This window comes from Glycine soja, chromosome 7 (assembly GCF_004193775.1).
Source record: "Glycine soja cultivar W05 chromosome 7, ASM419377v2, whole genome shotgun sequence".
Classification (NCBI taxonomy): domain Eukaryota; kingdom Viridiplantae; phylum Streptophyta; class Magnoliopsida; order Fabales; family Fabaceae; genus Glycine; species Glycine soja.
The window spans coordinates 15,825,376-15,831,375 of record NC_041008.1 but is presented as its reverse complement, the minus strand read 5'-3'; the positions used below and the strand labels follow the sequence as shown (position 1 = coordinate 15,831,375).

Sequence of the window (6,000 nt, the reverse complement as noted above, 5' to 3'; positions counted from 1 at the left end):
CTAAATACACAACAAAGAGGAATAAGCAACAAATATGTAGCCTATTAGCATTATGAACAGAGCCAATGCAACCATGATTTCCCCCTGCAAATGTAGCCCCACTTGCTTGATCACATGATGTTTTGCAATCATACACTAGCCATTAGAACAAGGGTATGTTGATTACAGTATCCACCAAGCAAAATGGAAGTTAGCATGATCACCAATGCCAGTATAGATGCAGATTTCTATTCCATTACAATAGCACGAATGGCAAGGCCTTGCCCTTGTAAAACTAACACATCGAGGAAGACACTGAGCAGTATGTATATGAAGTTTACCAAACTAGCTTTTAGCCCCGCCATCCAATAGACTGTTGTAAGAAATATGGTGGGAAACACAAGCTCCATTGGAAGATCACCAACCATTCTAGACATGAAATATGAGGAGAGCATGTACATTCCAGAGGATCGTTCCTTCTTCAGCATCGTTAGCTCTTGGGGGAAGGTAAATATTGCTTGGAAGAGAGGCATGCTACCCCAAAAGATAGAAAGGAAGAATAGAATCCCAATCTGCAAGTGCATAGCATTTGAAATATTATTATTTTTATTGAGATAAATTATAAAATGGGGAGAAACATCCAATACTACCATATAGGACGTCAATGGCATGGTAGGGCTATCAGCAGAGACTCACCCAGTAGATTACTGAATATAGACCTAAACCTCAAACAATTTTATCCAATCATAGCTACTCAACTAGTGCCTAGGTGTCAAGGGAGCTCCCTGAAGAGTGAAGAAAGTTGCTCACTGTGTGGGACTTAAGTGACAATAGGGGAATCAAATCCACATCCATAGAAAAGATGAAAATTGATCCAGATCCTTAATCACTTTTGTCAACTCATGTTGTCAATTGATTTATTGTTATAAGCTTAGAAATTAGTTTATAACCTTAGTCATTCATGACTTTACTCAGTTCTCTGATTAACCACATTCTATGTTAAAACAAGGTAATAATTCAATATATAATTTCACAAGTCTTCAGAGAAACTATATTGGTATATTTTACTTTTGGTGAGTCCAATTTTACACAAAATTGAGCTAAACATGACATCTTAGGAGCACATATATAATTTATTTTCCAAGTGGAACTCTTATTTATTTATCAAAATTTGTTACATGATCCTGCATGTGTAAAATATCATATTTATACCATAGTAGTCATGCAATAAGAGCAACCATGATGTAAACCCATTTGCACAAGGGTTAAAGATGGATCTTCAAAGATTTTTCTTTCTTTTTTTTATGAAATTTATTGAATGAGAGAGAAAGTGATGAGTTTATGGAGGGTTGAATGTAAGGTATTTGGTTCAAAGTTTGAATGTGTTTGGATGGAAAATGAAGATGATAACAATGGTGTTCAAGTGGGATTAAAGAATGGAGGTTTAGAAAGATGAAGAAGGAGAATGAAGAATCACTCCTCCAGAATTGGTGTCACACACAAGGTGGTATTCCTTGATAAACCAATTTCTTGAATCACTTAAGTAACTAAGGAGATTCACTCTCACACTTTAGAAGGTGATTAAAAACTCAAATTCAAGGTCTATCTTTTAATTAGAAAATGTGCAGCCTATAAATAGGAATGACATCAAGTTGGTAACACAAGTTAAATGATCACCAATAACAACAATTGATGGTGTCATTAAACCTAATTAAAACTAGAATTGATAACAACAATTGATAGTGTCATTATACCTAATTAAAACTAGAATTAAGACACATAAACATATGGAAAATTATGCAACTCCTTGGTCAGCCAAGAGGCAGCCACAATCCTAGAGTTTTCACCTTATTAAACCTTAATTTCTTTAAATTAAAACAAGCCCATAGGTGGTGCAAATCCCAAGAGAATTGACATCCATTTTAACACAAGTTTGAGCCTTTATTTCAACTAAAAAAATGCTAATAAAACCACTCAACAAAAGTGGCATCCTCTATTCTTCTTGGAACATGGTACAATTAACAATCTGAAGCTTCTCCACTTGTAACTTGGGCCTAAATTCAAATAGCATGGCTAACACTTGTTGAAGAACTTCCTTGGCCTTCTTTGTTCTAGCCCTTGCCATAGGTCTTCCAAGTCCTTCTAAAGGTTCCTTGCCCTTATTCCTTGCCTTGTCCTTATCAAACCACAAGGACCTGACAAATCCGCATGTCAAAGATGATGCATACTTCCTCTCTTTGATGTCTCTTTTTAGCAGCACGAGGAATTGTTGTGACCAACTGGTAGCCATTCCCCAAAGCCATTGTCTTCAATTCTACCCTTACTTTATCATAATCAGTTATTACATGAAGCATTGGCTTGAATTTGGCATTGAAGTAGTTCCTATATGCAAAAATCAACTTACGCTTATTTAAGGCATGGCCCTCATTCGATTGATCAGTGTAGACACCTGCAAGATATTTTCCCATGTGGCCAACTAAGAAAGTTAAATTAAACCCATCTATTTTCTTTTTAATAAAAAAGAATCACATGCTCAATGCCTAAATAACTCATCGTTATCCCCCATGTTCTTTACCATATTTGCAGCATGAGTATATGAAATAATAATTAATGAGAAAAGTTCATTTCTAATTTCTAATTTTGTCCCCTAGATTGGAAGCATTGATCACTTCACTTTAGTACATTACTTTCTAAATTTTCCTTTAAGTCTGACTTCTGTAAAAGACATTCACTTTAGCCCTTAATGTAGGAAAAAACTGAGATGAAAAGAACTTAAATGAATGACTTGTCACAAAGCTAGTAATTCTTATAATCTAATTTATAGATTTAATCAATCATGAAAAATAGAATAAGTGAATTTATCCAAATATATGTAGGTACTAATAGATAAATGAAATTTTGAACTTCTGTCCACAAAGGTTCATAAATAACAAAGGAAACCTCACACTTTTTAAAATAATAAAGAGCAAACAACATACCATTTGCAAGATTCAAAAGGGAATTTGAGGGGTTCATAACCGTGGTTGGTGCATATCCAAATCTAGAAAAATATTCCATAGCTTCAGATCTTTTTCCAAAATACACAAGGTCCCTTTCTGAAAGCAGAAACGCCTTTTGAAACATGCAATACATCCTACTTGAAGGTTGAGGTATGGTCATCAAAACTTTCTCCCTCCATTCGACAAAGTTGAGACAATTCTCTTAGCAATTGTTGAGTCCAATCCAGATGTTGGCTCATCTAGGAACAACAAGCTTGGGTTTGTGAGCACTTCTTGTCCAATGCTAACCTTTTTCCTCTTCCCTCCAGAAACCCACCCCTCTAACCAGTGGCCCTCCAATGATGTTGTCCTTGCACTCGGTTAAACCAAGCTGAGCCATCACAATTTTTGAATGCAGAATTTTCTCCTTCGTGGTGAAACTATTTGGCAATTTGAGAGGGGAAGTGAGCACTAGAGTTTCAACCAATCAAGTGGGGATAGAGAACATAATCTTGTGTGACAAAACCTCTGCTCCTCTTCATTGCATTTGAGAAGGCTTTGCCATTGTATGTTATGCTTTCATGGAATTTCCCTCTGAAAAAAATAACAAAAAACATCAAACTCATTTTGGCAAAACCACAAAAATATTACAATGAAGTTGTGAACAAATGCCAAATAGGGTGCACCTGTTTATCAAGAGGGTGGCAAAAGTCGTCGGCATCGAGGTCGCGAAAGACGATGGCAGAACCAACTCTGAAGTGGAGGAAGGAGGAAGAGACAAATCATTGACATCGAGGTCACGGAAGATGACGACAGAACCAGCTCTGAAGTGGAGGAAGGAGGAGGAGACAAGTCATCGGCATCAAGGTCGCGAAAGACGACGGCAGAACCAACTCTGAAGTGGAGGAAGGAGGAGGAGACAAATCGTCGACGCCGAGGTCACGAAAGACGATGGCAGAATCAGCTCTGAAGTGGAGGAAGGAGGAGGAGACAAGTCATCGGCGTCAAGGTCGCGAAAGACGACGGCAGAACCAACTCTGAAGTGGAGGAAGGAGGAGGAGACAAGTCATCGACATCAAGGTCGCGGAAGACGACAACAGAACTAGCTCTGAAGTGGAGGAAGGAGGGGGAGGCGAAGGGGTTATGAAGGAAGGAGGACTTGGCGGCGTGGGCATGGAGGAAGGTGGCGAGGAGGTGAGGGTTGAGAGGGAGGAGGTGTGTATGGAAGCTTCGTTCTAGGGCATGGAAGAGCAAAGAAAGAGGATGAAATTCTCAGCGTCAAAGTAAAAAGGTGAGCAAAATTCAAAGACGGTTTTATCAAAAACCCGTCTTTGAATATTTTGAATGGTTAATTTCTAGAATAGTTTTTAATGACCGTCGTATAACTTTTATTATTTACAAGATTACTACCACATGATATTCTAAGACGGTTTCGTATAACCGTCTTAAAATGTGTATCGTAAAAAATAGTTTTTTTTAGCAGTGATGCTACGCAAGGCTCATAAAATGAGAAACTACACAGTTGTGCTATGTCAAGTCCCTTCCCCACAAAAAGAAACGTCGAACGAACAACACGCCGCGAAGAACCTTTCGCCACAAGGCTTCGCCATATGAAACCCTAGAGTTTAAATTCGTGTTCCCCCACCACGATATATGCATGTCGTCACGCCCACCTTGCCCCATCCTCTCTGCGTACTTCAACCTTGCCTGCTTGTTGGAAACTACGCACGCGTGTCTTTCGCACGTGTGAGACTTCGCCACCGCTAACCCCACTCTGGTGGCAATAAGTCCTCCCTGTGACCACGTCTCCACTATGAGCTGTAAGTTCCACCCTGCCGCCATGGCCGAAATAAACTCTGTCAATCTTGATTTGTGGAAAATTTGACATGGCATAACACGAAAAACAATTAAGAGTTAGAACTAGAACACAACATTTAAAGGTAACGAAACTAAAATAAAATGGTTGCTCAGAATTGAAGCTCAGGCTCTGATGTTGCTCTACGGTTTTGACATTTCGAAATCTTGAAAGGGAAAAGGAAATGAAGTTAGGTTTTTTGTTTGTTGGCGGGAGAGGAAGTGGACGGAGGCAGTGGCAAGGCATATGGGGCGGGCGTGGGTGTGGATGCGTTTAGAGGTAGGAGCGGGTGTGGGTGTGGGTGTGGGAAGGGCAAGAGATTCAAGAGTTATGCCGCAAGAGACTGAGAGAGCATGCAAAAATTAAGGGAAATGAAAGCAAAAATTAAATGGGAAGGATTTTCAAAGACAGTTTTTCGAAAATCGTCCTTGAATACTTGCTTTTCAAAGATGGTTTTTATAAAACCGTCTCTAAAATTTTGAATTTAATTTAAAAAATGCAGCCACTTATTTTTCTACATCGGTTTTTCGAAAACTGACTTAGATTCAACAATGTTAAAACATGGTTTTTTAGTAGTTCTCGAAAACTATTTTAATATATAGGATGGTGACAATTTTGTAAATATGAGATTTTTCAACAACGATTTTATGAAAATTGTCTTGGAAACTATCATTCTATGACGGTTTCATGAAAACCGTATTAGAATGGTTGTCATTCCAAGATGGTTTTCGTAAAACTGTCTTTGAAGGCTATTATTCCAAGACGATTTTGTAAAAACCTTACAAAATCATTTTAGGAGTGTTATTAATTTTTATCTCTCACTCTCCTCTCTCGTTTCTCACTTTCCTATTTCACTTTTTGACTCCCCCTCTACCTCGATCGAGATTCCCTCGTATACGCCTGCCGCCACCAGGGCGCCTTCCACATCACCAACCACGGTGTCCCCCCTTCCCTCCTCGCCTCCCTCCGTCGCGTCGACCTCTCCTTCTTCTCCGACACCCCCATACCAGACAAGCTCCGCTACTCCTGCTCCATCGTTGTCGCCTCCGAGGGCTATGACAACAAAATGCTCGCAACAACAACAACAATCACGTTCAACCTTCCTTTGGTTCTCTTTTTTTTAATTTCATAAACCCTAACATTTTTTCCTTCTTTTTTTGACTTCCTCTCCATGTCTGCAACAAAACT

The 6,000-nt window shown here is 39.0% G+C and overlaps 1 pseudogene; it reads right to left on the bottom strand.

Annotated features, from left to right (window-relative positions):
- On the bottom strand, positions 1-3,678 carry LOC114420413 (annotated as a pseudogene).
- Between the last annotated feature and the right edge of the window lie 2,322 nt (positions 3,679-6,000).